Here is a 7,836-nt window from a genome sequence, read left to right on the forward strand (position 1 = left end):
TAACCGGTGAGAATGATAATCCCAGTAAAAGCAACATATCAAATATTACAACAATAAACATGTTTTCAAGACAACAACGTAATCAATAACAATGAAATGAAATGCATGTCTTTAAACCGGGATATCAAATATGATAAATGAGGGATTGCTGCTGTGCTTTTGGGATCCCGAGGATGAGATCACGTGATGACTCACCGACTCTCCCAATCGAGGTGGTGCCACGTATCCCACTCCTCTAGACTTTGAGCAACTATAATGAGTATGCTAACACTAGGCGAAATGACTACGACCTAGGCCACTCAATCATAGTTTCCAAACGTCCAAACAAAAAGGGCGGTTCTGCTCGCTGAATCAACGTAGGCTCAAGATGAATGCATAACAGAAACATAAAACATAAGCCACATAGTCAAAAGCAAAATCAATCAACAAGACACAAGTTTCTCATGCTAGAATAAGTGTAGATGCAATATGTGATTTGAAAGGGAAACTCGAGAACCAACTGTCCCGAGTATACTATCCCGCTACGATGACTGCTTTTACCTTTCAATGTCGTAGATCCAACTCCGGACAAGCTTCAACAAAAGATTGTATCAACAACTATACAACCTAAACAACAAACAACGGTTCAAGGAAATCTCTTTACCGTTCTTCGTCCAACTCTCGACGAACAATGCTGCTAACACAGGGCTCGACAAACTCCAACGAATCTGTACGAATACAAGAGTTGATCAACAACCATGATCACTCACAAGCCAAAGCTTCAATCAATACAAAAATGGTTCGAAATCTCCAAAACTCAAACCGACGGCATAACGACTATAAACTGAACAAACCGGAAACGCAGACAGCAGTTCAATACCGATATAACCTCATATCAATGCCCAAAACAACAAAAACAAAGCAAACCCATCAATCTCAAAATCCACATTTTCGAAAATGGCTTTCAAAAAATCATAACAAATCCGAACGTCGCTCTAATTCAAAACCGACAGATAATAAACGATCAGAACTCTGTCAAGAACAACATACTCAAATCTCGAATGATTCTAACAACATCCAAAAACTAGAATGTATCCGATCATAGAAAAACTTACGATAACGGAGCTCTCGCTGCAGTGATCGCTACACTGCCTTCATAAATAATTTTCAACGGCCGGATCGAGCTCGGAAAGAAATCTGGAAGCTCAAAAGCTCAAAGTGGCGTCTACAATGGAGGTTCACTCCCAAGGGAGAATATGAGGAGAAATGAAGACTAGTCTCAAGTGTAGATAATATATTAAACTCCAAAATTGCGTTTTAGTTCCTGAAATTTTCAAAATTTTCAAAAAGGACCCTGATCAAAATCAAGTCGGCTCTTGAACTCTGCAATTTCCGATTAACTCAAATAAACTCATTTAAGATAAAAATGGGGCGTTACACTCAACCTGACGCTCGCCGACCTCATCCCAAAACAAAGGTGTACGACAACGACGTCCATAAAGAGCCTCAAATGGTGCCATGCCAATGCTGCGATGAAAACTGTTGTTGTAAGCGAACTCTACCAACGGTAAATGATCAAGCCAAGCTGGGCCAAAATCCATCACCGCCGCGCGAAGAATATCCTCTAAAGTGCGAATAGTACGCTCGGATTTTCCATCCGTCTCTGGATGATAAGCCGTACTCAGGCTCAAGGTAGTACCAAGGGCTCGCTGGAAACTACCCCAAAATCTCGAGGTGAATCTCGGATCTCTATCACTGACAATGCTCAACGGAATCCCATGCAATCGAACAATATCCCGCACATACAATTGCGCCATCCTATCAAAGGTATAATCGCGGTTATAGGGAAGAAAATGTGCTGACTTCGACAACCGGTCCACGATAACCCAAATAGCATCATAATTCCTGGAAGACATAAGCAAGTGGGTGACAAAGTCCATCGTCACATGCTCTCACTTCCACTCAGGAATCTCTAAGCTGTGAAGTAACCCTTCGGGTTGTCTAAACTCTGCCTTGACCTGCTAACACACAAGGCATCGGGACACGAACTGATAAATGCTGCGCTTCATCCCCTTCCACCAAAATCGAGTGTGAAGATCCTTATACATCTTCATACTGCCTGGATGTATAGAGAATCGACTGCGGTGAGCTTGCGATAGGATCTCATCCCTCAAAGCAGAATCCTCGGGTACCACAACTCGACCAGAAAGACACAACAGACCGTCTCCCTGCAGATGAAAACCAGCAGTACTATCACCCTCACCCAAACGGGCCAACTTCTGCGTCTTCAGTTCAGAACTCTGAGCTTCACGGATTCGTCGATACAACGCTGGCTCTGCAAGCATAGAAGAAACACGAATTCCTTGCTGTTTTTTCTTATGACGGAATGTGAATCACAAAGAACAACACTCCTCCACTGCCTTCGAAACTGAACTGGTACGTAGGTAACTCACATAGACCTTGCGACTAAGCGCATCAGCAACGGGGTTAGAAGAACCTGGATGGTACTTTATCTCACAGTCATAATCTTTCAACAGATCCATCCAACGACGTTGTTGCGTGTTCAACTCAGCTTGAGTGAACAAATACTTAAAACTCTTATGATCGGTGAAGATCTCAAATCGTTCTCCGTACAAATAGTGACGTCATATCTTTAAAGCAAATACAATGGCTGCAAGCTCTAGATCATGTACGGGATAGTTCTCCTCGTGAGTCTTCAACTGTCTGGAAGCATACGCAATCACGTGACCATTCTGAGTCAACACACACCCCAAAACCTGGATAGAAGCATCAGTGAAGACTACAAAATCACCTGATTCAGACGGCAAAGCAAGAACTGGAGCTGTCGTCAAACGACATCTCAACTCACAAAAACTATCTTCACAAGCATCTGACCACACGAAAGAAGCATCTTTCTTTGTCAACTGAGTCTAAGGCTTAGCTATCTGAGAGAAGTTCTCCACAAAACGTCGATAGTACCCTGCCAAACCAAGGAAACTACGAATCTCAAAAGCTGTAGTCGGACGCGACCAATTCAAAATAGCATCTGTCTTGCTAGGGTCAACAGATATGCCCTCCTGAGAAATGACATGACCAAGGAACACAACTCGGTCAATCCAGAAGTCACACTTGCTCAACTTCGCGTACAACTGTCTCTCCCTCAAGACCTGCAATACAGTAAAGAGATGGTAGGCATGCTCATCCATGCTACGAGAATAAACCAAGATATCATCGATGAACACCACCACGAACTTATCCAGAAAATCGCGGAATACTCTGTTCATCAGATCCATAAAAACAGCTGGAGCATTCGTAAGACCAAATGGCATAACTAGAAACTCATATTGTCCATACCGTATACGAAATGCTGTCTTAGGAACATCCTCCGGTCGGAGTCGCAACTGATGATACCCAGACCGAAGATCGATCTTCGAATAGACAGAAGTACCCTGTAACTGATCAAAGAGATCATCTATCCGCGGAAGAGGATACTTATTCTTCACTGTCGCTTGATTCAACTGACGGTAATCAATACACAACCGCATTGAACCATCCTTCTTCTTGACAAACAGCACTGGGGCTCCCCACGGCAAAACACTGGGTCGAATATATCCCTTATCAAGAAGATCTTGTAATTTCTTCTGCAGTTCTTTCATCTCTGATGGCGCTAAACGATAAGAAGTTCTGGAAATCGGTGCAGTCCCTGGCAGTAACTCGATGCCAAACTCGATCTCCCTCACTGGTGGCAAATCTGGAATCTCCTCCGAAAATATATCTGGATAGTAACGAACCACTGGTATCTCTTGGATATCTGGCTCTCCCAAGGATGCGTCAATGGCGTAGATAAGATAGCCTTCCCCGCCAGACTCTAAAGCACGTCGGGCCTTCAGAGCAGAAACTACTGGCATCGGAGGTCGTGCTCCCTCACCATAGAAATACCATGACTCGTCATCCTCTGGTCGAAACTGAACAAACCTTTGATAGAAATCCACTATCGCTCGGTAGGCAGTCAATTGATCTATCCCAATGATGCAATCGAAATCATCCATCGCTAGAATCATCAGGTTAGCACTAAGCTGATGCCCCTCAAAATTCAAAACACAACACACAACTAGAGGCTTGGCTAAAACCTCACTACCCATAGGATTAGAAACTACTAGCAAGACGTCTAAAGGAATGAATGGAAACTTATACTTCTTAGAAAAACGTGCTGATAAGAAAAAATGCGATGCACCAGTATCAATTAAAACATATGCAGGAAAACCACATAAACTACAGATACCTGCAATCATCCGATCACTGTCAGCCTCTGCCTTATCCTGGTTAAGCGCAAAAACCTGACCCTGGGCACGTGGCCTCAAAGAAGAATGACCCCGAGAAGGAGTCTGTGTAGGCTGTCGCTGAGACTGTTGCGGCTGCTGGCGCTGCTGCGAAAACTGCTGCTGGAAAGGTGGCTGAACAGATGCCTGAGAACCTCCGGAACCACTCGCTGCCCCAATCAGCATCGGACAATCCCTCTTCATGTGACCCTCCTGGCCACACTGGAAACATGCACTGGTCGATCGACCACACTGCACTGGCAGATGTCTGCGTTTGCACTGACGACAACGGTTTGGCCTCTGACCGCCAAAGTTATGCACTCCACCAGATCCAGAGGAAGAAGAAGAAGTACCTCCAGGCTTCTTGAAAGACTGCCCCTTAGGGCCCAAAGCACTGGCACTCGCTGACCTGGAAGAAAAAGAGTAAAGTCCCCTGTTCTTCTGAATACTGTCCTCAGCCTGGCGACAACGGTCCACCAAATCCTCATAGGTCCCATCGCCGCCCACAGCAACCATCCGATTAATATCAGGGTTCAAACCCTGAAGGAAATGGTCAAACTTCGCCATATATTTATCAGCAACATGAGGACAAAAAGGTAGTAGATCAAAGAATTTCTGCTGGTACTCCTCGATTGTCATCGTCCCCTGTCACAAACTCAGCAACTCACTGGCTTTTGCCTGACAAAGAGCTGGAGAAAAATACAACCTCTGATAATCAGTACGGAACTCAACCTACTTAGCTACTCCTCTCGCTGCTATGAATGGTGCGGAAGTAGATCTCCACCACTTCCTCGCGCGTCCCTCTAGCATAAAGGCAAGAATATCCATCCTATCCTCATCTGTGCAACGGAACTCCTGGAAACACTGCTCCATCCTCTCAAGCCAATCCTCCGCCTCGTCAGCTGTCTCACCTCCCGTCAAAGGTTTCGGGCTAACCTCCTTGAATCTGCACATGCTCACTCGCTTGCGCTCCGCAGGCTGTCCTTGACGACGTCTACGATCATTCGGATCGCCCCAATGACCGCCGCCTCCGCTATCGTGACTCTCATCGTAATCTGCCATCTGTTGCATAAGAACATATAATCACTTAATCCGCTTTATGAAATTCCCAGTGCAATGCGCTCTGATACCAAAAATGTAGTGACCCAACCCGGATCCACTATCCAATCAGAGTTACGATAAAAGCGCATGCAATTTGTAACGCCCCGTTTTTATCTTAAATGAGTTTATTTGAGTTAATCAAAGATTACAGAGTTCTCGAGCCGGTTTGATTTTGATCAGGGTCCTTTTTGCAAAAATTGGATTTTTCAGGGACTAAAACGCAAATAGTTGATTTTATATATTATCTACACTTGATTTTTTATTTCACAAGTCACCTCCTTCCTCCTCCCAACCGTGAGCCTCCATTGAAGACGCCTCTTGGAGCTTTTGAGCTTTCAAAATCCAGTCCGAGCTCGATCCGTCCGTTAGAAATTAATTCTGAAGGCAGATTATCGATCACTGCAGCGAGAGCTCCGCTATATCGTAAGTTTTTCTACGATCGGATACATTCTAGTTTTTGGATGTTGTTAGAATCGTTCTAGATTCGAGTATGTTGTTCTCTACAGAGTTCTGATCGTTTATTATCTGTCGGTTTTGAATTAGAGCGACGTTCGGAATTGTTATGATTTTTGGAAGTATTATTCGAAAATGTGGGTTTTGAGATTTGTTGGGTTTGTCTTGTTGTTGTGGTTTTAGCATTGAATTGAGTTGATATCAGTATTGAACTGCTGTCTGCTTTGCCGGTTTGTTCAGTTTATAGCCGTTATGCCGTCGGTTTGAGTTTTGAGGGTTTCGAACCGTTTTTGAGTTGTTAAACGTGGCTTGTAAGTTGGTCTTTGTTGTTGATCAATCTCTTGTATCTGAACAGATTCGTTGGAGTGTTTCGAGCCCTGTGTTAGCAGCATTGTTCGTCGAGAGTTGGACGAAGAACGGTAAAGCGATTTCCTTGAACCGTTGTTTGTTGTTGAGGTTGTCTAGTTGTTGATACAATCTCTTTTGTAGCTTATCCAGAGTTGGAGCTACTGCATTGAAAGGTAAAAGCAGTCATCGTAGCGGGATAGCATACTCGGGACTGTTGGTTCTCGAGTTTCCCTTTTTAAATCACATATTGCATTGATACTTGTTCTAGCACGTGAAACTTGTAATTGTTGATTGATTGAGTTTTTATTATGTGGCTTATGTTTATGTTTCTGTTATGCATTCATCTTGAGCCTACTTTGATTTTAGCGGGCAGAACCGCCCTTTTTGTTAGACGTTTGGGAACTATGATTGAGTGGCCTAGGTCGTAGTATTTCGCCTAGTGCTAGCATACTCATTATGGTTGCTCAAAGTCTAGAGGAGTGGGATACGTGGCACCACCTCGATTGGGAGAGTCGGTGAGTCGTTACGTGATCTCATCCTCGGGATCCCAAAAGCAAAGCAATACTCCCGTGTTTATCAGAATCGATATCCTGGTTTTAAAGACATGCATATCATTAACTTCGACTTGAATATGTGGTTTGATAGCATGTTGCGTATTCATTACTTGATATGTTGCTTTTACTGGGATTATCATTCTCACCGGTTATCCGGCTGTTGCTTTGTTTTGTATGTGTACTTGGCAACAGGTGGGGCAGGAACAAGTCAGAAGAGGCATGGTTAGCTTCGAGGGCAAGTAGTAGAAGTGAGACTCGGTTTAGAAGTCGAATTAGCATGTTTATCTAGTTTAAGATTGAAGCATGTTAGAACTCGAACTTGATATGTTTTGTTATTCGAATTAGTTTGTATTCGGATTGTAATCTAAAATCGAAGTATGTTGTTGTTGTATCGATTTAGACTTCTGGTTGTTTTTAGGCCTTCTGAAAGCATGACTTGTTATGGCATGTTTTCCTACACCCTGTTATTGTAATTGTATTGAAGGCATGTCGGACCAAGCGCGGAATTCCCTTTCCTTTTTCTGAAGCCTGAGCATTTCTGCCAAGGCCTTCCGCGCGCGGGCGAGGCGTTCCTCGCGCGCGCGCGAGGCCTTTGTTGGGCCTCTGAATGGTTTGCCCGCGCGCGCGCGAGCTTGGTGCCTCGCGCGGGCGCGAGCCTTTGGTTGGTCTCGGGATCGTTTGCCCGCGCGCGCGCGAGCTTGGTACCTCGCGCGGGCGCGGGCCTTTTAAAAAAAAAAAAAAAAAAACTTTTGAATTGTTTTAGTCTTGGATTCTTGTTCGCTTACTTGTTGTTTAATCCAAGATTAGTGGTTTAGAATCGAGGTCTCACATTAAGTGGTATCAAAGCGTTAAGATTCTTGGTCGAACTAGAGTGAGCGGGGTAGATCGAGTCTGTGTGTAATGACTCCTCGCATGTGTTTGAATTATTTAATTGTGTACTTAATTCCATGCGAACATGCTTTATTGTTTGAGCATTATTTGAATTACATGGTTGTGTGATTTAAATTAATAAAGCATGATCTACTTGAGATATAATTGTTTCTGTTCTCGACTGGTATTCGGTATTCCAAGCGGTTGTAAGG

Source organism: Henckelia pumila, chromosome 4 (genome assembly GCF_033568475.1).
Source record: "Henckelia pumila isolate YLH828 chromosome 4, ASM3356847v2, whole genome shotgun sequence".
Classification (NCBI taxonomy): domain Eukaryota; kingdom Viridiplantae; phylum Streptophyta; class Magnoliopsida; order Lamiales; family Gesneriaceae; genus Henckelia; species Henckelia pumila.